This window comes from Triturus cristatus, chromosome 1_2 (assembly GCF_964204655.1).
Source record: "Triturus cristatus chromosome 1_2, aTriCri1.1, whole genome shotgun sequence".
In the NCBI taxonomy this organism is placed as follows: domain Eukaryota; kingdom Metazoa; phylum Chordata; class Amphibia; order Caudata; family Salamandridae; genus Triturus; species Triturus cristatus.
The window spans coordinates 583,020,546-583,047,104 of NC_140580.1; the positions used below are offsets into that span (position 1 = coordinate 583,020,546).

At 45.7% G+C, this 26,559-nt stretch overlaps 1 protein-coding gene across 7 annotated transcripts in view; it reads right to left on the reverse strand.

The window, feature by feature from the left end:
* The window catches only part of CNNM2 (cyclin and CBS domain divalent metal cation transport mediator 2), a 1,019,413-nt gene that overhangs the window by 361,903 nt on the left and 630,951 nt on the right, over window positions 1-26,559 (reverse strand). The window lies entirely within an intron of this gene.

A 26,559-nucleotide genomic window follows, 5' to 3' on the forward strand; every position in this document is an offset into this window, starting at 1 on the left:
AAGACGCATTTTTGTAAAAACCCGGAGGCAGCCTGGGAATGGCTTGAATCCTACAAACCTGGGGACAAACCTGAGAAATCCAGTGCTGGGGACTCACGTGGCGCCACACGGTTGGGAAAAAGAGTAAGGTCACAGCCGATGTGGAAATCGTCTAACCGACCCAGCCCATCCCAAACCGAGAAAGAGCGAGCTGCAGCTTTGCAGGCGGTAGCCGAAATCATGAGACCCAACGAGTCTATCTTGGAGCCTGGTTCTGGATTACACAGGGAGACTGGGGGCTAGGACTCGGACAGCTCACGAGCTAACAGCGTCCTATTACCGGTTATCACTCCCAGACTGGCAGATGACCTTTAACTGAATTGAGCCTCTTCCAAAGAGAGTCATACACTGAGACATTACGGAGTAGCCAGCTGTGGCTGAAGTCAAGTGGGCTGGCGACAGAAGACCCAGGGGCTGGCGTGGGTTGCGCTGCACACAACACCACCACAAAGTGGATGGTTATACACACGCTGTGGCCTGCCCCCCTGGACTGCCTCACCTAGATAAGGAAGGGGCCTTCAGATGACTCGGATGGCTTGCTTGCAGTTTGGGCAGCTGGCCGTTGTCAGACTGCTCCGGGGAATAGGGAGTTTATGTTTATGGGGTGTTTTACTGTTTCATGTTGTTGTTTTTTTCGGCAGGTGGAGTCCTGGCTTGCTTCTACAGGGAATGGGAGGGTGTTGGAGGGTGGGGGGAGATGGCAGACCTAAGTACTTAGGCTCTTGAATGTGCCCCCGGATCAACATACACTAAAACTACTGCCATGGAACATTAGAGGAATGGGCTTGGCTACTAAACGCTATAATATACACAGATATCTACGCAGGAGAGGAATGCAGATTGCCTTCCTTCAGAAAACGCACTTCACCCATGGTGAGGTGGAGAAACTACGCAGGAGATGGAGAGGGCAAATATTTGCGACCTCTTATTCCGCATGTGCAAGGGGTGCATTGATACGGTTGAGAGCTGGTACCCCATTCGAACCCCTGCATACACTCATAGATAAGGATGGCGGATATGTACTGTTAAAGGGCAGGCTATTTGTGCAAGACACCACATTGAGCAGTGCATATGCTCCTAACTAGGACCAGGTGTTGTTCCTTTATAATCTTTCGGCCCCTCTGGCTGAGTTGTTAACTCCAAACATTTTAGGTGGCGACTTTATTGTGTCACTGATATCCCCCTAGATCGCTCACACCCACCATTACTGAGCGCTCAAGCCCATCATACAACAGCGGGGTTCCAAGATTGGGGGCTGGAGGATGCTTAGAGGACACAACACAATAAGAGACCGAGACTACACCTATTACTTCCCCTTGCACTACCTACACACCAGGCTGGATTTATTCTTGAACACGTCTGACTTGGGTTGCTCAGTCACCCACACAGAATATCTAGGGCGCACTTTCTCAGCTCACAGCCCCCTCTTGTTAGTACTCCAACCTTTGGGGAAACGCCCACCGATCCCACTACGATGGCTAAACCCATCGACACTAGAGGACACCTGCTTCAAGGAGACTATAGGCACAGCCATAGACACTTATTTTGACAGTACACACAAACGGCATCCACCACACTGGTAGAATTGGGAGCGTTCAAGGTATTGATGAGGGGAAATTGCCTGGGACAATTGATTGGGGCCCAGAGGGAACTCCATCGGGAATTGGAAATACTGGAGGGTGACCTACATAGACTAGACAACGAGCAAGGAACCAGACCAGACACACTAACTACTCTAGAACAAACACATGCACTATACAACCAAACCCTTGAATGTTGAGATGCCACCATTACAGAGTATATCTTACTAAGGTGCAGGAGGAGGAAGGGAGGCCTGGTGGACTGTTGGCAGGGCTAATTAGGCCGGAGACACTTGGAACTCCGATTACACAAGTCAGACCCAATGAGGAGGTCCCACACTACATCCCATAGGCCATTAATGCAACATTCTGTGATTATTACACAACTTTAAATAAGGCCCCACCCCCGACACCCCCATATGCTCAGAGGGAATTCTTGGGAGTGCTGAACCCTCGGACACACGACAAACAGGTAGTAGATGCACTGGGAGGGCCAGTGACGGTGCGTGAGATTTGAGCGGCAATCAAAAGAATGGCCACTGGGAAAACACCAGGACCTGATGCCCTCCAGGACGAATTCTACTCCACCTACACCTCAAAACTTGCACCACAATTGGAGAAATTATATGCAGAATCCCTGAAGCTGGGACATCTTCCCGACTCAACGCGTGACGCACTGGTGGTCTCCCTCCCCAAGAAGGACACAGGGAGATGGGATTACTTATTCAAAACTATGAAATGGGCATGGGTGACGGTTGGGCAAGATGGATGATGCTACTCTATGAACACCCCACAGCTAGGATAAAAACAGGTGAAACGGTGCCCATGCAATATGGGATTTTTCGAGATACGCGTCCGCGTTGCCTACTGTCACCCCTCTTGTTCGCACTAGCGATGGAACCTCTGGCAGCACTGTTTTGACACAGTGGTGAAGGACTCAGCATAACCTTAGGGGGGAGTACGCATATTAGATCCTTGTACGCTGATGACTTATTGCTCTATCCCAACAAAGCGACTGTAGGAACTAAGACAGCGATAGATCTGATGGGGCAGTTTGAGTCACAGTCCGGACTTGAAGTTAACTGCACTAAGACCTACCTATTCCCTGTGTCAGCCGACAAGGCCCACCCATGAACCTCATGGAGGACATTGTATAAATTCTTTATTTCGGCCAAAGGCCATAAAAGATTTCATTATAAAACATCATTCATAAAAATAATCTAAAATGTATCCAGCCAAATGTTACATGATTTCGATAAAAGAATCGGCAATTGCAATAAAACTGTTTCATTCAATAAAAACTTTTTAAAATATACATGAAGTAGATGTCTAATTATTCATACAGTCCAAGGTAAGTTCCACGATCACAGATATCTTAATCTTTAGTGCATCACAGCTTTAACCCCATTCTCTTCCTTATTAAACTCACTATAAAAAAATATCTGGATAACGGAAATATGACGTGTGGTAGGGTACTTGTTGTCAGTACCCTCAGTGACCAATCTAGGATTGTATGGTTGAATAAAATCTTTAAAATATTCACACATCACAACCTGTGTGCTCCTGGATGATTTTGTTATTTTAATATTTTTGTATGCTCATCCCAATTTTCTCTGGCCCTACTATTCTTATTAAAATCAGACAAATAGACAGATTTGACTTTGAACTAAACATGCACTAGTAAATATCTAGAATGCATAGTCTGTTTACTACTCCTTGAGGTATGTGTATTCATCCCACACCAAGCATGAGGGAGAATATTACTTTCAATGTATTCCCTGAATGCTCAGTCTTGCCCCTCCCTCAGGCTACAGAGGGCAATGTGAGTTATTAAAACCCAAAACAATTTTAGAAAATAATGTATTTGCTAAAAACAATAGCTTAAACCTCTATATAATAGATCCACCACACTCACCTCCTAGCTGTCAGGGCCAAACAGATTTCTTGACCCATTCATATCTTTATCACAATAACATCAAATGACATAGTCAAAATAGTTACGATTACTTTCCAAATATTGGTTGATAGGATTTCAAAGTGCAAAATGGTTAATGTAACATTTAAGCTCCTAAATGTATTTGTGGGTTGCTTTCATCATGATGAATTTCATATGCAGGTGAAAATATCAATAATTAATTTTATAAACAATATGTACTTTAAGGTAAGCAGAGAAGGGCCACTCTAGGGCATACTGAGTTGAAATCAGATATTCATGGATTACTCACCTACAAAAGACACTGCAGAATAGTCTATTTTTGCAATGTAATTGGGCAAACCAAGATGCAACTGAATATATGTTACACATTACTTTATCATTTTGAAAGCCATTTTAATTTTATTAGGTTACTTCCTCTATTATTAAAACAACATATATATTTTATATGTAATGTTTATTTCGAAAATCAGTATTAATCTGGAGTCAACTGACTGGGTATAAACTAAATTTGATTGAATTATTTTGTTTTCCTAGTCAGGCTTTAAAAGATGTCTGATATCGGACATCAGGGACACTCCCTATTATTGAAAAAGGAGCACGGGTAGATATTGCTATGATTTTCATGATTACAATATTTTAAATTATTCAATTTATTTCTCAGTCAATGTGTCTCTAAAGTTCATCCATGGAGTGTATTACGGGTTCACATGATGCAAAAACATACATGTACGGGTTACCTTCTCATCCTGGTAACTATCCTCAATAATAAGGAAACTTCATATTCTTATGATCAGCCCTTGCTTTCTTAAATTGTTCTTAGTGTGCTGGGTTCTGAAAAATAGCAAATAAAGGCAACCATTTTATACTGATTTATGTGACCTCAGGAAAAAGCCTGAGGTAATTTAATCTTGAGAATATATAAATTTACCTTCAGAACTATTCCCAGAGGACCAACATCACAAATGTCAGCCATGCTGGTACGGTCAGACATCTAATAACTTTATACACCTGAAACATGTGGTTTCCGCCTTCCGAAGTGGACAGAATACATGGAGATAAGTCAGACAGAATTTTGAAACCTCACACCACTATCTCCTATGTCTAGAATGGAGACATAACCCACCTGCCCTGTATCACTGCACTTCTGTCCTCGTTTTATTAGTAGACATGTCTGCTGATACATACTGCACTCTGATAACTGGGCGCCCTGCTAGTTCTTCAATTTTGCAATGATTGTGTGCGATCGCAGGGGAAAGCTCAAGATCCGCTTTACTCATCCTTCATGTTAACCCGTATAGTACACTACCTGGGGCATTCTGTTCATGGAGAACGTGGCGGTACAAAATAAAAGGAAAACAGTAAGTCTGCTTTAGGGATTTGATCAATTAAAAATGTATATGATTCAAAGTAATTAATCAATCAATTTAATTTCAAATGAACTGTTCCCGTCAATGATATATATATATATATATTTTTTGTTGCTGTACAGTTTTTATATAGAGCAAACTTGACCCGAAGGTATCAGAGCTCTTTACATGAGCATCAGTTGCATTAAAGACGGAAACATTATTTTCGGGTTTTTTAGGCACGGGATATTAAGTGAATTGCCCAGAATCACAGGATGCTTGAGCCTCCCGCCAGACTCGAACCAGGTTCCCCAGCTTCAAAGGCGGCTGCTGTAGCTGTTAAGCCACGTCCTCTCCCCAATTCTACATACAATCAATCAATCAAAGCATTTATAGAGCGTCTCAAGGCGCTGGGGGGGGGGGGGGGGGGTGCTGCTACTGCTCGAACAGCCAGGTCTTGAGGTGTTTCCTTAAGGTTAGATGGTCCTGGGTCAGTCGTAGGTGTGAGGGGAGGGAGTTCCATGTTTTGGCTGCCAGGTAGGAGAATGATCTTCCTCCGGCGGTGGTTCTGCGAATCCGTGGGATGGTGGCGAGGGTGAGGCTGGCGGAGCGGAGTTGTCGGGCGGGAGTGTAGAACGAGAGGCGGTCGTTGAGGTATTCGGGGCCCACGTCGTGGAGCGCTTTGTGTGCGTGGGTGAGGAGTCTGAACGTGATCCTCTTGCTGACAGGGAGCCAGTGCAGGCTTCTCGTGTGGGTTGATATGTGGCTGTGGCGAGGGATGTTTAGGATGAGTCGTGCGGAGGCGTTCTGTATGCGTTGTAGTTGTTTCTGAAGTTTGGCGGTGGTTCCTGCGTATAGGGTGTTTCCGTAGTCCGGCCGGCTGGTGACGAGGGCCTGGGTGACGGTCTTTCTGGTCTCAGTAGGGATCCATCTGAAAATCTTCCAGAGCATGCGCAGGGTGTTGAAGCAAGAGGACGAGACGGCGTTGACTTGCTTGGTAATCGTGAGGGAGGAGTCCAGGATGAATCCTAGGTTGCGTGCGTGGTCCGAGGGTGTTGGCGCGGAGCCCAGAGCTGTGGGCCATCAGGAGTCGTCCCAGGCGGATGAGGATTGTCCTAGGATGAGGACCTCCGTCTTGTCTGAGTTCAGCTTAAGGCGGCTGTGCTTCATCCATTCTGCGATGTCTTTCATTCCTTCCTGGAGGTTGGTTTTGGCGGTGGTTGGGTCTTTGGTGAGGGAGAGTATCAGCTGGGTGTCGTCGGCGTAGGAGATGATGTTGATGCTGTGTTTGCGTGCGATGGCGGCGAGTGGACTCATGTAGATATTGAAGAGTGTTGGGCTGAGCGAGGAGCCTTGGGGTACGCCGCAGATGATCGCGGTGGGTGCTGATCGGAAGGGAGGGAGTGAAAACTTTACGAATCAGCAGTATGTCATCCAGTTCATTATTTGTTAAGCTAAGAGCTAAATACCATTTCGTAGAGCTCAAAAAACTCAATTTTGATACTTCACCATGAAGCGATACAACATCCACTGATTAATTAAACAATATTTATTTATGTACAACAATTTTGGTTATATAAAAATTCGGCGCATGGTTGCTCCAGAGGGAACGTGCATAAGATAAGGGTGCTAAGAAGTGAATGTGTAAGGTGAGAGATTTCAGAGAATAGTGGAGAATAAGGTAATTAACAAAAGTACACGGTTTACAATTCACCGTACAAGGTGTCCTGGTCACGTAACAATGAATACAGTCATAATTTCATGTACAGAATCAAATTCATATTTAGCACGTTGGGTGAGGGACGTGTACCAGGCTTATTTATGAGGGGGTGTCGACGTTTCGACCCGTCTTAGGGTACAGTGGTAATTTAATGCCTTGACCATGCGGGTCTTCTTCAGGACAACAAGGGGGGGTGGGCAACCTGACGGGTTCCTCAGCATAGCTTGAGAATCTAAAAACAAGGGGCAAAACAATTGATCAGGATGTTGTATCGCAGATACGATTAACAACAGGCAAGGCGGGTGTGTGCTTACCTAGTGTAATTCCAGGGGGTGGTTCAACCATGGATTGCTAGTGGCAGTAGTACACTGACCATACGAGTGCTCCGGTCGGATTATATTTCATGAAACACCGGAACTGAAAATTAAATAAATGAACAGTGTAAGGGCGAAGTCGATTCGCTCAAATTCGGAGATGGAGAATGGAAAGGGAGAGTGATGTTGAAATCATAATAATAGTACCTGCGGCGCGGACTCAATCCGTTCTGCAGCGTATTCACAGGGAAAGGACTTCAACTTAAGCTTCTTATTTCCGAGTGCTGGCCATTCTAAGGGACAAGGTGAGCGACATAAGTATCAACTGGACAGCGTGGTGAGCTAAAAGGTCAAGAAGGCCTACCATCGTCCTTACCTGTCTCAAGTACAGGATGTGTTGCTCGTGGCGTCTCAACCGGCGTCTCAACCGGAGGAAATACGGGCGCATGCGCCCTAGACATATAGCAACCGGGTAACCGTACACGTAGTGACGGTGCGTCGGTAAGAGTCAGAGTGAAAAGACTCACCGAGGCGTTAGGTCTGTAGTTCCAAAAGGGCTACTGATCTAAGTCTGAACTCCAGAAGACTTGAATCATGGTCTATAGTACCAGGAGAGCATAATGATTTAAAATTGGGGGCATGACTCGTGGTTCAATAAAATCATTGGTTATGTCACGCATCGATGAGATATGACAATCATGATAATTCTCGGCAATTCAGGGATCCATAGTACCAGGAGAGCATAATAATTTAGAAATGGGGGCATGACTCGTGGTTCAATAAAATCATTGGTTATGTCACGCATCGATGAAATATGACAATCATGATAATTTTCGGCAATTCAGGGATCCATTTAGATGAATATACAGTTCATGAGGCACCATCATTTCTTCAAATACGTAATTAACACCAAGGACTAACGGCGACGGACAGTAGAACAGCAGTTCCAACACGTATACAATACATACAATTACATTCAATTAGGCACAGGCTGTAAATGTAGAGGCCTAAATGTTACAGTATCGACCAAATGAGATCCAGGGCACTCAATACGGGGGGGAGAGAAAAACATATTTCACACTATTAATCAGTGTAACCAGAGATGGTATCCTAACCGGTACTCATAATGGAAATCTGTCTATTGATCTCCTCCAGCTCGTTCAACCCTCTGTGGATGGTGTCCAAGGAATCTATCCATCTACATTCCCTTCTGTTAAGTGTAATGCTGAGGTCACCTCCCCTGGGATTTGGCTTGATCTTTTCAAGGACCCACCATTTAAAACTGTCAGCCGCATGATTGAACTTTGTAAAATGGTCGACCAAGGGTGCTCCCACTGTTTTGCAGCGTATACGGCTGCAGTGTTGGAGAATGCGACACTTAACTTTTTGAGTCGTCTGACCCACATACATAAAGTCGCATGGGCAGACAATTGCGTATATGACATCAGATGAGTTACAGTTACTGAAACCCTTCAGAGTGTGTACCTTTCCGTGGTATGTGAATGTATTAGTTTCTTTGGTCAGAGGGCAAGCTTTGCAAGATCCACACTTATGGTGTCCCGTAACGGACGGGACACCCCATAAAGTGGTCTGACCGATATTGGGTGGCATGGGTAATAGAGATTTGACCAAATGATCTCGTATGTTTTTCCCCTTCCTGAATGCATGTAGGGGGATGGGCATGTTATCCAATTCGTCGGACACTAAGTGCCAATGTTTGTTAACTATCTTTTTGATCTCATTGCTCTTTGTGCAGAATGTTGTGACACACACCAAGCGATCTTCTTTGGTGGTCTCTTTAGATTTAGGGGTCAACAGAAATTCCCTATGGTTATGCCACGCCCTTTTCCGGGCTTTTTTGAGAAGCCTGATGGGATAGCCGCGCTCCACCAACCTAGATAGGAGCCCGGCAGACTCATCAAAATAATCTTCTTTTTTGGAGCAATTCCTACGTAACCTCAGGAACTGCCCAAAGGGTAGGTTGTCTCTGAGGTTACGAGGATGGTGACTCGTGTAGCGAAGTAGAGTGTTCCTTTCACTGCTTTTCCTGTAAAGGTTCGTGTAGAGTTTGCCCTGCTCAGATATTATACAAATGTCAAGGAAATTGATCTTTTCTGTGCTATGTTCCACTACGTGTACGGTTACCCGGTTGCTATATGTCTAGGGCGCATGCGCCCGTATTTCCTCCGGTTGAGACGCCGGTTGAGACGCCACGAGCAACACATCCTGTACTTGAGACAGGTAAGGACGATGGTAGGCCTTCTTGACCTTTTAGCTCACCACGCTGTCCAGTTGATACTTATGTCGCTCACCTTGTCCCTTAGAATGGCCAGCACTCGGAAATAAGAAGCTTAAGTTGAAGTCCTTTCCCTGTGAATACGCTGCAGAACGGATTGAGTCCGCGCCGCAGGTACTATTATTATGATTTCAACATCACTCTCCCTTTCCATTCTCCATCTCCGAATTTGAGCGAATCGACTTCGCCCTTACACTGTTCATTTATTTAATTTTCAGTTCCGGTGTTTCATGAAATATAATCCGACCGGAGCACTCGTATGGTCAGTGTACTACTGCCACTAGCAATCCATGGTTGAACCACCCCCTGGAATTACACTAGGTAAGCACACACCCGCCTTGCCTGTTGTTAATCGTATCTGCGATACAACATCCTGATCAATTGTTTTGCCCCTTGTTTTTAGATTCTCAAGCTATGCTGAGGAACCCGTCAGGTTGCCCACCCCCCCTTGTTGTCCTGAAGAAGACCCGCATGGTCAAGGCATTAAATTACCACTGTACCCTAAGACGGGTCGAAACGTCGACACCCCCTCATAAATAAGCCTGGTACACGTCCCTCACCCAACGTGCTAAATATGAATTTGATTCTGTACATGAAATTATGACTGTATTCATTGTTACGTGACCAGGACACCTTGTACGGTGAATTGTAAACCGTGTACTTTTGTTAATTACCTTATTCTCCACTATTCTCTGAAATCTCTCACCTTACACATTCACTTCTTAGCACCCTTATCTTATGCACGTTCCCTCTGGAGCAACCATGCGCCGAATTTTTATATAACCAAAATTGTTGTACATAAATAAATATCGTTTAATTAATCAGTGGATGTTGTATCGCTTCATGGTGAAGTATCAAAATTGAGTTTTTTGAGCTCTACGAAATGGTATTTAGCTCTTAGCTTAACAAATAATGAACTGGATGACATACTGCTGATTCGTAAAGTTTTGAGTCAGGACCACTGTCTGTTGTACTAATTCGATTCCCAGGTCCTTGACTTCCTTGGGAAAACCCCATTTTTGTAATGGCCGGAAGGGAGGGAGGCGGACTCTCTGGGTTCTGTCGGAGAGGAACGAGGTGATCCAGTCCAGGGCCTTTCCTTGGATCCCAGTGTTGAAGAGGCGGGTTGCTAGGGTGCAGTGGCATACGGTATCAAAGGCTGCCGAGAGGTCCAAGAGGATGAGGGCGGTTGTCTCCCCGTTGTCCATCAGGGTCCTGATGTCGTCGGTGGCTGCTATGAGGGCTGTCTCGGTGCTGTGGTTGGCTCGAAATCCGGACTGCGACGGGTCGAGCAGGTGGTTTGCCTCGAGGAAAGCAGTCAGCTGTTTATTGACGGTCTTCTCGATGACTTTAGCCGGGAAGGGAAGAAGAGAGATGGGGCGGAAGTTTTTGAGGTCTTTGGGGTCCGCTGTGGGTTTTTTCAGAAGAGTGTTGATTTCTGCGTGCTTCCAGCTCTCGGGGAAGGCGGCTGACGCGAAGGAGATGTTTATGACGTTCCGGAGGTGGGGTGCGATGATGGCGTCGGCTTTGTTGAAGATATGATGAGGGCATGGGTCGGAGGGGGAGCCGGAGTGGATGGAGTTCATGACGTTGGTGGTGTCTTCAGTGCTGATCGGGGTCCAGGCGCTGAGGGTGATGGTGGGGGTCGTTGGTTCGGGGGTCGTTGGTTCGGTGGTTGGAGGCGGAGTCTGGGGTCCGAAGCTGTCATGTATATCCGTGATCTTTCGGTGGAAGAACGTGGCGAGGGAGTTGCAGAGTTCTTGTGATGGAGTGATGTTGTTGTTGGTAGCGCTGGGGTTGGAGAGCTCTTTGACGATGTTGAAGAGTTCCTTGCTGTTTTGGGTGTTGTCGTCTAGGCGCTCCTTGAATGATGTCCTTTTAGTGGTGCGGATCAGCTGGTGGTGTTTGTGGGTGGTGTCCTTGAGGGCTGTCATGTTTTCTGTGGTTAGTCCGCGGCGCCAGGTCTTTTCGAGGGTCCGGCAGGATTTCTTTGAGTCTTTGAGGGCGTCTGTGAACCACTGGGTCTTCCTATTGCCGGTCTTGCCTGGGAGGTTTTTCAATGGAGCGAGGTTGTTTGCGCTGTTGGTGATCCACTGCGTGAGGTTGTGGACTGCGTCGTTGATGTCGGCGGTGTTGGCTGGCGGGTTCTGGCTCAGTGATGAGAGGAGCTGGTCTGTGGTGATTTTGCTCCAACATCTGCGTGGGATTTGTTGAGTGCGGTGGTGGGATGTGTTCCTTTTGAAGGTGAAGTGGATGCATCTGTGGTCGGTCCAGTGTAGTCCGGTGGAGTGGCTGCTGGCGGAGAAGATGGGGTCGAGCGTGTGGCCAGCGAGGTGGGTGGGTTGTTCACGAGTTGCTTGAGTCCGAGTTTGGCGAGGTTGTCCAGCACGGTGGTGGTGTTGTTGTCGCTGTTTTTCTCCAGGTGGAAGTTCAGGTCCCCTAGGAGGATGTATTCTGGTGAGGCTAGGGCGTGAGGGCTGATGAAGTCGGCGATGGTTTCGCTGAATTGTGTGCCTGGGTCCGGGGGTCTGTCAATGAGCGTTCCTCTAAGGGTGGTCTTGGGGTCGGTGTGGATCTGGAAGTGTAGGTGTTCGGCGGCGGCAAGTGTGTCTTCAGTGTTGGTCGTGACGTTGATGGTGTTCTTGTAGATGATGGCGATTCCTCCTCCTGTCCGGTTGACGCGGTCCTTCCAGGTGATCTTGTAGCCCTCCGGGATGGCTATGGCGATGTCGGGGGCCGAGGAGGCGTTCATCTAGGTTTCCGTGAGGAAGGCGACGTCTGGTGCTGTTGGTCCCAGAGTTCGATGGTGTGCTTGTGGACGGAGCGGGTGTTGAGGAGGATGCACTTGAGGTGGTTGTTGTTGTTGTTCCGTTCGGCGCGCGGTGGCAGGTTCGGAGGCAGGTGTATTTGCATGCTTGGCAGGCGAACGGTCCTTGGGTACGCTTCGGGGTAGCTCGGTGGCAGGCGGGTGATCGTCCGATGTTGAGGGCGTTGAGGGCGGTGGAATTGTATCTCAGTCGGGTTCCCTGACTGCGGCAGGTGCCAGGGGTTCTGGCGCTGGGCGTGGTCCAGGTGCGGACGGGCGCAGACGGGCTTGCCTTAGGGGCGCCTTCGGCGCGCCAACGGCCCGCCCGCTGCGCGCGGCCTCCATAAGAGGGGCAGAGGGAGGGAGGAGCAGCTGGGAGGAGGGAGCGTGGCGGCCAATGGGAGAGAAGGGGGCGGGGCCGCAGGGGCTCAGCGGCGGGAAAGAAACGGCGGGGGAAGCGGAGGCAGTGTGGACAGCGAGCAGGGGGGAAAAACAAGCACAGGGGAACAATGAGGGTACAAAAGGCAAGTGGGGTACAACAAAAGTTACAAAAAGGCAACAAGAGTGGCACAGGGGGCAATCAGGGGAACGGTAACAGCAACAGCCAAGATGGGCAGAAAAAAAAACGGCACAGTACTTAGCCGGGGTAGAGGCGGCTAAACAGGGCGGCAGTGGCAGCAGGAACCAGGACACACAGGGGGCTGCGTGGCGGTGAGGGGAGCAACCTACCTCATGGCAGGGTCAAAGGTCACGCTGTGTTCAAATGCATACAAAATAAAGATTTCTTACTGCTGTGTACCTCAGACAGCATTACCAATTCACATGTCTACACTAAAAAAAAAATATTAAATAGACACTGGGATTGATTTGTTTTTTTAAGGTGTATTATCTTTTATTGCAGTTTCAGAATAACCTTTGAAAAATTACTAATGAAAGAAGTAGGAAGACAAACCTGAGGTAAAGTTAGTCTGTTTCAGGCCAAGCTGTAAAATGACGCCAGAGCTGCACTAGTTGTGACTTGTTTGCATTATGTGTGTTCTATTGGGAAGTGTGAAAGATCGGTGGGAGCTCACATCAGGCTTATGACCGTGCTGCCGATGGCTTTATAGTATAATGTCCAAAATCGGTGATGAAGTTCAGATTTGAGCTTGTGAAGGGTGTTATGTTATTTTTTGTTATGCTTTGGTGTCTTTTATAGCGTATAAAGGTTTCCTGGTGCTACTTATTTCTCATGTTCAAAAAAGAGATTTACTAATATTCCAAGTGACTGTGTTCAAACACCCTCATTATATCATTGTAAGTTGTTTGAGAAATGTAATCCAATTAAGGAACTGCCCTAATTGTTCAGAAATGTTGTGCTGGTGCTAAAACAGAGAAAGAATTATCACCTTTTCAATGTCTTTTCAAACGTGGTACTGATAAAAGCACCAGGTCATATGACTAAAGAACTTAGCTCAATGCCGACAAGACAGAAATTCCAATTTTCAGAGAGCAAATATTGGTATGGTCCGAACTGTGGTTGCTAGAGCTTTGTGGCCCCCTACCTCTTCCAGTCACTTAGGCTAAAATTTTAGGGGTGATCTTGACACCCACCTTTCCTTTGATATTCAGACCAAGAGAATTGGTAGCTCCTGTTTCGTTATTATCAAGACTGATAGAGCGCTTACAGCACTCTAAATTGTATGAGTGCACTATACTCATGGTTGATACACACCTCTACATATTACATATTGTTTGCAGTGTTTTATGATCATTAACATGTATCCAGTAGACTCATTCAACATTCACTGTAGTGAAATGTTATAGCATGATTATGTATGTATCGTTATGTCTGCATATACCGAGAGCAGACCAGTCTTATAACCACACAATGTATCGGTTTCTAGTTTAAGTTGCCCGAGTTCTAGGCCTAAGAACTGTAATTGTTTTTGCACCTACTTGGCTTCTCGATAAATAAAGAATTAAATGCATGTTAATTTCACGAAATAGCAGTGTTCTCATCCTACTGCAGGTATCAGAATGTCAACTTGTTATTTTCAGATTGGAAAAGATACAAAGAATGCTTTGAAGACCGTTGGAAGCGAGAAGGGAGGATGTCTCTCGTGTCTGGCCAGTCTACGAACCAAGGTCGACTTGCTACACAAAGAACTTTAGTTAACAGAGCATGAACCTCCCCAAATAGAAAAAGTTGCAATGGAAATTTTACCAGAATGAAGCAGCAAATCGAACTGTATATTCTATGATGCGCAGGGACGGAGACCCCAGATGTCTGCTAACTTTCAGAGAGAAAGGAGCATCTTAGAACGAGCTCCTGGCCTTAAGCCCTTTGACCCATTTGACGTGAGTACTTCTCAGGAAGTCTACACGTGCTGACACCATTGGGAACTGATGGAAGGGTATCTGGGTAGCGTCTCCTTTTAGTAAAGTGTAGGGACAGAATTGTTTATTCCTAATGCAAAGAGATTTAGACTCTGCTTCCATCCTGAGTTGCATCTTAATCATGGAAATTACAATTGTATTTTTGTTATGCCGAATTACTTATATTCGTAGAATTGGCTCTGTATTGCTTTTCCTATATCTGTATATGCTAATTTTGCGAAGTGAATACATCCTCTTATTTTTGGCCTTATAATAAATTGACAAACCCAAAGTCAGAGTCTGTGGTGCTTTCAGGTATGATATTGACATCTGGTACTGAAGTGTTTCTTCCCCTCCACCACTTTTAGTAGGTAAATAAAAGCCCATCAGCGCTAAAAGTAAGGAAGAAGACAGGGGTGCAATTTAGTGTAATCAAGACTTTAAAAAATGTATTCCCACTCATACTAGCAGAGCTCAGAGATGCAGTGGCCATTGCCCTTATTTCATCACACATTGACTTTTGCAATGCTCTGTCCTTAACTATTAATAAATCCACCCTGAATAGACTTCAAACTATTCAGAATGTGGCTGCTCGACTTGTCCTGGACATTCCTAAATGTCAGTCGGTGAGAGAGGGCATTCGTTTTCTGAATTGGCTGCCTCTAAGGAAGCGGGTGACCTTCAGAGCCCTCTATCTGGTTCACACTGCCCTTCAACACCAGGGGCCACTGCCCCAGGCAACGGCCTTCCACTGGTATATTCCCAATAGACAGCTGAGGTCTGCTTCTCGCAGGAAGGTGGCAGTACCTAGATTTCGAAAAGCCAGGTGGGGGAGGATTCCTTTTGGGTCGCTGCTGAGAAGCTGTGGAATACACTACCACACACTGAGAGTCCAACCTCTCATGCTGCTTCTCGTAAGCAGTTGAAAACTTGGCATGTCTACCTTCCGTGATGGATGAGTCTGGTCTCCTCTTTTGCAGTCACTCTTCCTCTTTCCTAGCGCCTTGACACCCTTGGGTATAATGCACTCTACAATTTTCAAAATATAAACAACAGGAGTATTTGTTGATACAATTCTCCAAAGTAATATATGAAGTATTCTGAATAAGATTTAGGCAGATACAGGCAAATATAGCTCGCGAATGGTGAAATTGAAAAAAGAAAGACTGCGGAATAGTGTTTGTGTGGTCGAATGAGCAGCCTAGCTAACACTTTCTGCAACCACTAGTAGTCCTCCTACACACAGTGATACCAATCATCAAGTGTCAAGTGGGAAAGTATTTTTCCTAACACTTGTAGATAAAAACACCATGATGATGAACGTGATTCAACGTGTGGTTTGAGTGACATGTCAGTCTCCAAACTGAATTCAAGTTTAATGGTAATCGTGAAGATTCGGCTGCTCAAAAGGTCTCAATGACCAATAACGATCATTCTAATCTTATTTTTCCTTTACTGGAGTCAATGCCCGACTCCCCCGTGTTGTTCTGCTTAACTACAAAGCAGTTTTGGCAGAAGAGATATACGTTTCCTGACAAGGTTAAATGTTTTGTTTTCAAGTGTTGTGTAAATGCAGATCAACCTGGCTATCTTGTCTGGCCTGACGACCCAAGCCCTGGTGGAGCTGTCCAAAGTGAGCTTTCTCTATCATGGCTCTCAGATGAAGAGCAGATAACTGGAAAATGTCTTTGAAGCCTGTGAAGAAGCATGACTAGCCCCCAAAATGAGAGTTCTACAAAAGAGGAGGAGGAGACCGCTAAACGAGGATAAATTAAACTGTTTACTATTATAATGCTTCTGAGTTGGAGGTGGCTGCATGCAAAATGAGTTATGATGAGAGTCTTCATTCTTGTCATGTACCCTCCAAAGCCAGAAGACCAACCTCTGCAAGAGGTATCACTGCCGGAAGTGGAACGGGTTATTTGGATCATAGCTGAGCCTTTGAAGTGGATGGCATACAGGCTTTGCTGCCCGGCACGCTTGACAGTAGCAACATCCTGATGAGTGAAGATTTGAGCTCGCATGAACCCATACACTGGGGGTGATATTGACAACAGACTATAGTGTTCAGAGATCTGATGTGGCATGATTCAGATTAAAAGGGAGCATTGGCATCCATAATACTAAGGATTTGAAGGGAATAGTGGACCAAAGCCATTTCAGCTTTAAAACGGGAACACCACAGTCAATACTCTGCTTTCGAAGCTTGGAATGGCCGTTCAGAAGTACCTGAAGAAATTCAGTGGCTGTGCCACACAGCTGCACCAAATTAGGAAAGTGTGTGTCTTAAAACACATTTAATGGAGCATAGTCAGCAATTTCAAAACAGCAAAAAAATGTATTACATGTTGCACTGGAGAAAATTGTTTTGAAAAATTAATTCGCCATTTTCTCGGACTCCAGAGTGCTAGCAAAGGCAGCGGACTGATGGGTCAGAACCAGAATGTGCAAAAAGATACAAGGGGCAAATCAAAACAAGGATGGATCTGTTCTGCACAAGTCAAGCCAGAATTGAAGGGAGACTAAGGATGATCAAATCAAGTCTGTTTTTTTAAAGGTCCCCAAAATATGAGTAAAGCAAGTGGTGTCCCAAAACGCCTAAGAAGGATGAGGGAGGTTTCCAGGGACCGAAGAACCCATTTGATGGCAAATCAAGGGTGTCTACTACCATTGTCTTAGCCCTGGCAATAATGCCACAGAAATTATGTTCAATGGGATAAGTAGATTGGGTTCAGGGATTACAGTCGTCCAGTGGGGTCAGGAGGAATTGTTGAGAATTTCTCTTGCTTACTTTAGTGAGGTTGACATTGTGCCTGAAGCTCTGGTGAAGATGCATAGAAACACTGTCAGGTACCTTCACAAAGTATCTTTCAGGGATTTCTCTGAGACTGCTATCTAGGGTGCAGCAGTCAGCCAGACCATGATAGAGGAATTTCTGACACCAGACTGGAAAGTTCCACAAGATAGTCAATGTTTACCATGAAGTTTGAATGAGCTCCCTGGCTAACTTGGCATGAGGGAGGGGCTGAAAAATAGCAATGTGCCCCTCCCTGTCGGCAATGCAATGATTAGCCAAACTCAAGGAGCTATAGTCGGTATTAGGGGGGAGACGACTATGCGTGGGATACCCATGTTGAATTCTTTAGCTATGCAGCAGTGGCTACAAGGGCCCAGAAAGCAACTCAGGTTTCTTCTGAGGGTACTTGCACTCAGTGATCTTTTGGAGTCAGATCATAGCAACTATGTACAGGCACGTCAGGTACCCAAGAGGAGAGATGGACGAGTAAGGAAAAGAAGCCTGAAAAGGTAGATCGATATGATGCCAGTCCATAAAGCAAAAGCTCCTGTAATTAATGAGACAGACCTTTATGCACAGGAAGGTTTGCCTGAGCTTGTCCTTCTGCAATCCAGCAGGAGCCAGCAAGGCTGATTTATGCAAGGTGCAGAGAGAGCGCCCAACCTTTGAAGAACAGAAATGGTTACTCAGGGTGGTATTGAAGAAGAAACTTTACTACAATGGCCATAAGCCTATGGACCCCAGGAGACCGGGGGCGTCTCTATGTTTGGGGGGGGGGGGGGGGGGGGTACGATTTAGAGTTGGTCCTGATATACTGATGGGCTGGGCACTTCGGTGAGACTAAGATCCAAGACTGGCAGGCACGCCATTTTTAGTGGTCTCAGATGGGAGCAAAGATCAAAGATATTTCACTCCCACCTGACCTATCAAGCTATTGGCAAGTTATGAAGCCTGAGAGAAGCACTAAAAAATAAAAGAGAATAGGCATAGTGGGAATAAAACATTTACTGACTGAAGCCAAAGAACAGTGGTGGGGAGCAGAGAGTTGCAAAATGTTTGAAAACAGCTACTGGGTGGAGTATTTAAACAGAGCGAGACTCGCTGCGTATCAGGTCTGATTCAAGTTGAACAAATACGTGTGTTACCCATGCTTGATATTTAGCTATTCTGGAGAATAAGGTGATCACAGAGATAAGACGATGAAACTGCTGCTTCTTCTTAAAGGAAACATACCGAAATTTTTAGCACTCTTGTTCAAAACTGTCATGTTATAGTTAAATATTATTCAAAATGTTTATTTCAATGTAGTATGCACACTTCTGGAGGATTGGTAAATACATCCTGATCTGTGAAACTAATGATACTTGTGTGAACTATATATAACTAATGAATATAGACTAAAAGGAGAAAGCTGCACTGCATAAAAAGAAAAAAAAAGAACCAACAAATGATAATTGTTTAAAAAACGTTCCTCTGATAGGATTCGAACTCTTTAAGACGTTGATAGCAGCACTTTTCTCTTTCAGGTCTTTTCCATTCTCAACCAGGAAGAGGAAGTAAAAACGGGAGGGCTATATTTAATGAGGTCCAGCATACATGCCCTGGAATAATTAAGAAAGAAAGAGTATGCTGTTCCTCCTGGTCAGGGAAGGTTGTGTAAAGTGTACACTCTACCCCAGGGTGAAGACAAAGTGAAAGATGATATCTAGACGGCCTGAGGACTCAATGCACGTGGTGGGTGGGGGACCCACAAGGGTGGAACTAAAACCCTCACACACCCAGCAAGCTAGGTGTCATGCTTCATCATCTGGGTTTTGCTCCTCGTCGGGTCGGCGCTGCAATTCCCAACGGGCACCCAAAGATGGGGCTCTTTATCGGAGATCTTTTGTTCCTTGCCGAAAGTTGAGTGCAAGTGAGGGCCAGGTAGGTGTAGACGTTGGTGAGTGTATTTAAAACAGGGTTGGTTAGTCTGAATAACGAGTTTATTGGGTCAGTAAACCACCCTATTTAAAAACGATATGAGTGGCGGTAGTCTGGATACAGTGGGTCAAAGACTCGCTCCGCTCAACTCAGATGGTCAACATGTTTCTCGCCTAATGGTCAGGAGGATCCAACGGCAATTCATCAGGACCAATGTGGTGTGAACTATCTACAAACGTGAGGGTGTATAACAGGATATCATATATATGTGTATGTGCCTGGTCAAATCTGCCCTATGAAAGTGTGGAAAAATCTAACACTTCCGCAAAGGAGTGGCCTAAGGGAAAGGGAGAGATAAACATAACAGGCCAACACGAAACATTAAAAATACTTTGTCTTATATATACATGGTAATATGGAGCAAAAGACTCCTCGTATGCATGCCCTATACATGAAGCAATTACGCTCGAATATAGTGATCATGCATAAGTGGATGCAGTGTCAGACACCGTGTCAAGTGATCTAAAAGACTTAAATTCAGGGCAACCCGAATTATAGTAACGAGGTCTAAAAACGCTCACCTAAAGATTGAGCTAGTACCGCTCCAGTCGGTGCGTGGTAAGCCTCTTGGGATGGCGTAGTAGCCTGCTGTAATGTACATTAAAACAAGAGACTCAACTGGGTAGGTATATTAACACAATACACCTGCTGAGTGCTAGGTGTGGTCAAGGGAACAGGTAGGCTATGATCCCCCAGACCCCCGGCAAACGGGATCCACCGCTCGAGGAGCGATCCACCCCCAAGCCTAATGCGTCACCCACGGGAGTCGGCAGCCCATTTCAGCGTTAGGGTCGGTTAGCCACACGAACAGCGTTCACCCGTCTACCCAGCGTCTAGGGATCCCAGTCCGTTCGATCATTGCTACGCGATCCAAGCAGTTGTTTACTTACGATTCTGTTGCCCAAGGGTGGTTGTTGAACCTACCCCGCTCCGCCGAAACCGGGAAGTGATGTTCAATATCCAGTGCTCCAATAAGAACCGGTTGGGAAAAGTGTGGGTGTAAACTGATTGGGCGTCTAGTGTCATGTGACTCGTGTAGGAAGTCCCACCCAAGTGTTGTGTGACCATGAGCGCCATCTTGGAACGGGGTACTGAATCAGTATCAGGTCGAGTCAAGATAGTTAAGGTATCTTGTAAGGCACAAGGAACTGCCTGGATAAAGTCTAGTCCCTCTCTTGAGAGGTAGGATGTGTATGGCGCCGTGTTGGGTGGTTCCTAGTATGTGGCTTAGATCAACCTGTTAAGTCTGACTGTGGGCGCTATCTTGGGACGGGGTAGTGGATCCGCACCAGAAAAGTATAGTCGCAGCCTGATCTTTCAGGGGCTCAAAGAACCCCAGAAGGAGTATTACTCACTTCAGTAAGGTCCTGTGTAGTTTAGTTTATAGAGTATGGGTCAACTCGACAGTGTGAGTAGTGTTGGTTGTATGCATCGTAGAAAAGAGTATGTGATGTGAGTTGGACCAAGGTGTCTCCGGAGTCACTGTTACACTGTTCACGCACCAGGGGAGTCCAGTTATTGGTGTGGGACATTCGGAGGTAACTTTCGCGACAGTAAATAACTCGGTCCACCCATTATCTATCAGGGGCGGCACAAGACTGTAGGGTCATTTGACAATACTGTAGAAGGGTGTTGATATATCAGTGTGTCAGTGCACCCCACGGTATATCGTCATTCAAACTTCTCCTATCAGATGAAAGTCTGTGAACGCATCTTTGTTCGAGTTTGAACAGTGCTTGTGCTGTAATTCTCGGATGTGACTCCAAAACGACCCATCTAAGGGAGTCCGGTGTATGGTGTAAACTCTTAAAGTGGGTATACAGTTTTGTGGTCTCCTTCAAGCATCTTATATTACTCTTTTGCTCGGTGATGCGTGTCTTAATAGCTCGTGTCGTCATCCCTATGTAAATCAGTGCACAGGGGCATTGTAATAGGTAAATGCAGTTGGTGGAATTACAATTCGTGTGGCGTGTCAGTGACCAAGTGAGGGTATCAGACAAGGTAACCTCCTTAGTAGTAATCGTCTGTTTACAGGACGTACAATTGCCACAGGGGAAGTGTCCAACGACTGGTGGAAGCCCCCATAGAGTGCCCTGGGGGTTCTGTATTTCTTTTCTGGCAGGTCTTGTATGGATCAACATATCTTTCAGATTCTGGGTCCTCTTAAAAGCGAATCTGGGTTGAGGTAAAGAAAGTTCACCAGAAGATAAGATACCCCAGTGTTTTTTGATCACCTTTTTCATTTTATTGGAAGATGGGGTAAACGAGGTAACGCAGGTCAGGATGTCAGTTTGTTCCCTAGTCCTGGTCTCTAGCAGTGCCTCTCTGGGATTATTCCTAGCACGTTTCATAGCTCTTGTAACTGTGTTAGTTGGATAACCTCTTTCTTTTAGATTAATCGCTAGGATATCTGCCTCTTTTTTGTAGTCCACTATGGACTACAAAAAAGAGGCAGATATGTATGTATGTATGTATGTATGTATGTATGTCTTATATAGCGCTCGACTTACCCTTGGGCATCTCGGCGCTTGCATTGGGAACCCGTCCTGGTTTTTCCCTGTGAGATAACCCGTACTGGGTATCCCCAAGGTGAAAGCCAGGCATCCCGCCGCGGGGGGCCGTTGTGGAGAATAAGCAAGCTTGTTGCCCAGAGCTGCATAGTGTGAACTATCCTAGCGATTAATCTAAAAGAAAGAGGTTATCCAACTAACACAGTTACAAGAGCTATGAAACGCGCTAGGAATAATCCCAGAGAGGCACTGCTAGAGACCAGGACTAGGGAACAAACTGACATCCTGACCTGCGTTACCTCGTTTACCCCATCTTCCAATAAAATGAAAAAGGTGATCAAAAAACACTGGGGTATCTTATCTTCTGGTGAACTTTCTTTACCTCAACCCAGATTCGCTTTTAAGAGGACCCAGAATCTGAAAGACATGTTGATCCATACAAGACCTGCCAGAAAAGAAATACAGAACCCCCAGGGCACTCTATGGGGGCTTCCACCAGTCGTTGGACACTTCCCCTGTGGCAATTGTACGTCCTGTAAACAGACGATTACTACTAAGGAGGTTACCTTGTCTGATACCCTCACTTGGTCACTGACACGCCACACGAATTGTAATTCCACCAACTGCATTTACCTATTACAATGCCCCTGTGCACTGATTTACATAGGGATGACGACACGAGCTATTAAGACACGCATCACCGAGCATAAGAGTAATATAAGATGCTTGAAGGAGACCACAAAACTGTATACCCACTTTAAGAGTTTACACCATACACCGGACTCCCTTAGATGGGTCGTTTTGGAGTCACATCCGAGAATTACAGCACAAGCACTGTTCAAACTCGAACAAAGATGGGTTCACAGACTTTCATCTGATAGGAGTGGTTTGAATGACGATATACCGTGGGGTGCACTGACACACTGATATATCAACACCCTTCTACAGTATTGTCAAATGACCCTACAGTCTTGTGCCGCCCCTGATAGATAATGGGTGGACCGAGTTATTTACTGTCGCGAAAGTTACCTCCGAATGTCCCACACCAATAACTGGACTCCCCTGGTGCGTGAACAGTGTAACAGTGACTCCGGAGACACCTTGGTCCAACTCACATCACATACTCTTTTCTACGATGCATACAACCAACACTACTCACACTGTCGAGTTGACCCATACTCTATAAACTAAACTACACAGGACCTTACTGAAGTGAGTAATACTCCTTCTGGGGTTCTTTGAGCCCCTGAAAGATCAGGCTGCGACTATACTTTTCTGGTGCGGATCCACTACCCCGTCCCAAGATAGCGCCCACAGTCAGACTTAACAGGTTGATCTAAGCCACATACTAGGAACCACCCAACACGGCGCCATACACATCCTACCTCTCAAGAGAGGGACTAGACTTTATCCAGGCAGTTCCTTGTGCCTTACAAGATACCTTAACTATCTTGACTCGACCTGATACTGATTCAGTACCCCGTTCCAAGATGGCGCTCATGGTCACACAACACTTGGGTGGGACTTCCTACACGAGTCACATGACACTAGACGCCCAATCAGTTTACACCCACACTTGTCCCAACCGGTTCTTATTGGAGCACTGGATATTGAACATCACTTCCCGGTTTCGGCGGAGCGGGGTAGGTTCAACAACCACCCTTGGGCAACAGAATCGTAAGTAAACAACTGCTTGGATCGCGTAGCAATGATCGAACGGACTGGGATCCCTAGACGCTGGGTAGTCGGGTGAACGCTGTTCGTGTGGCTAACCGACCCTAACGCTGAAATGGGCTGCCGACTCCCGTGGGCGACGCATTAGGCTTGGGGGTGGATCGCTCCTCGAGCGGTGGATCCCGTTTGTCGGGGGTCTGGGGGATCATAGCCTACCTGTTCCCTTGACCACACCTAGCACTCAGCAGGTGTATTGTGTTAATATACCTACCCAGTTGAGTCTCTTGTTTTAATGTACATTACAGCAGGCTACTACGCCATCCCAAGAGGCTCGCCACGCACCGACTGGAGCGGTACTAGCTCAATCTTTAGGTGAGCGTTTTTAGACCTCGTTACTATAATTCGGGTTGCCCTGAATTTGAGTCTTTTAGATCACTTGACACGGTGTCTGACACTGCATCCACTTATGCATGATCACTATATTCGAGCGTAATTGCTTCATGTATAGGACATGCATACGAGGAGTCTTTTGCTCCATATTACCATGTATATATAAGACAAAGTATTTTTAATGTTTCGTGTTGGCCTGTTATGTTTATCTCTCCCTTTCCCTTAGGCCACTCCTTTGCGGAAGTGTTAGATTTTTCCACACTTTCATAGGGCAGATTTGACCAGGCACATACACATATATATGATATCCTGTTATACACCCTCACGTTTGTAGATAGTTCACACCACATTGGTCCTGATGAATTGCCGTTGGATCCTCCTGACCATTAGGCGAGAAACATGTTGACCATCTGAGTTGAGCGGAGCGAGTCTTTGACCCACTGTATCCAGACTACCGCCACTCATATCGTTTTTAAATAGGGTGGTTTACTGACCCAATAAACTCGTTATTCAGACTAACCAACCCTGTTTTAAATACACTCACCAACGTCTACACCTACCTGGCCCTCACTTGCACTCAACTTTCGGCAAGGAACAAAAGATCTCCGATAAAGAGCCCCATCTTTGGGTGCCCGTTGGGAATTGCAGCGCCGACCCGACGAGGAGCAAAACCCAGATGATGAAGCATGACACCTAGCTTGCTGGGTGTGTGAGGGTTTTAGTTCCACCCTTGTGGGTCCCCCACCCACCACGTGCATTGAGTCCTCAGGCCGTCTAGATATCATCTTTCACTTTGTCTTCACCCTGGGGTAGAGTGTACACTTTACACAACCTCCCCTGACCAGGAGGAACAGCATACTCTTTCTTTCTTAATTAGGTCTTTTCCATTGCCATCACTGTGGTGGGTAGAAACATATATAATGTGCATTGAGGAAGCATACCAGTCATTACTCCTTTGTCCCAGCCCTAACATGAAGTTTTATCTTCCTTGATCCCTAAGCTAGGTTCCACTTTTTCATGGATGCCTAAAAGAAGGGACCAGCCATCTTAACATCTGTTTTTGCTCTGTCACTGTTTCTACGTTCCATCCAAACAACCCCCAAGGTTTATACATGCCAATGGAATTATTTTGAGGGATGGTATCCTTCTAGAGGTTTACGGGCTGCGTCTTGCCAGGCTGAAAAAGAATTAAAACTGCTTCCAGCATAGTTTCTTCCTTAGTCCAGAGGTAACTACCTTGAGGAGTCAATGAATGAATGGTTACTTTCTAAAGCGCGCTTTTACCAAAAGGCATTTTGGCATTGGAGGAGCCAACCAAATCAGAGATACTCTCAGTACTCGAGAGACACAAGAGACATGTTTTAATGGGTTTCCTGAAACAGGATTGATAGTAAATTTTATTTCCTTGGGTAGAGGAATTCCAAAGTTTACTTGTTAAGAAAATGAAAGATCTCAGGCCCCATCTACTTTATCGAATTCTGGGAACTGATCAGAGTAGTCTCTTTGGAGCAAACCACTTAAACTTGACCTTGACGAAGATTGGTCCAACAGCATGTAGAGTCTTGTGTGCCAGGCACAAGGAATTGAAAGTTTATCATTTATGGATGGGCAGCCAGTGCAAGCTCCTCTTGGCCTCAGAGACTGATTAATATTTGAGAATTCCAAGTATCAATCTGGTGGCTGCATTTTGTGCTGCTTGTAGTTTTGACACCAAAGATTTATTGCCTCCTAAATACAGGGAGTTATAATAATCTAATAATCTACGTTAGAAGCAATCAAAGCTCGTTATGCTGTTTTGTGTGAGGAAAGGGTAATGAAGGGAAATATTTCACTCAAGAGTAGTGATATAAAAGCATGTGGCAGTCACTTTAATATGTGTCTTGAAAGAAAGATTTTTTTTACCAAAAACGACACCTACATTCCAAGCTTGGCGTCTGTCCACAAGTTTAATTCCCTTCTAGCCCTTATGGCAAGGCAGGGGACGGACATTGCCTAGCAATCCTCAGTCACTGGTCTTGACTGGCTATCTCTATTCCTTACAACAAAGTAGGAGTCTATACCCCATGGGTGTATCCATCTTTTGCACAGCCTTCAGGGAGGCTTCCCCGAAAGACTTATACAATTCCGCCACCTGGCTGGGCATTCATTACACTTTGCTGACTTATTGCCGGCAGCAAGTGGGTGGGGGGTTTTCAACAGCATCTGGTTCACCAAAGCCGTCAAGTTCTGGACACTTGATGTTCTTGTTTTTTTTTCACTTATGAAAAATTTCACTTGATGCAGTATTTGTTTATACTGGGTGTCTGTATTTTTTTTTTAAGCGGGTGCATTTATGTAGATGTACATCCTCATGGTGTTAGGACTGGGACAAAGAAGACAGTAGTGGAGGTTAGGGTCCAGCTACTTACCAGTAACGTTCATAATTTCTGGGCTTCCCCATCACCGACCTGGGTTACCACCCTGCTAGCCTGGGAGGGAGTCCTGCCGGGCCTATCGAGACTTAGCGTATTAGGAAGTTATAGTGGATGGCTCTTTGTTTTAGACGTCCAGGTAAAGCTGGAGCCTAGGATAGGCATCAGAGAAATGTTACATACTGTAAGGTCTCTTTGAGCTAGTCTAAGTAAGTCTAGGTAACATGTCCAAGCCTTGTATTGATAAGACTGTGATGAGGAAGTCTATGCTTCGAAGTAATAAGGATGAATGGTCCCCAACCAGGCCATGAGTCGGCTCTAATGTAGAAGGTAAGGGTTTGTCACTGACAAAAGAGGAGAAAATGTAATCTGCTGTTTTAACCATAGTCTTCAATTATCATT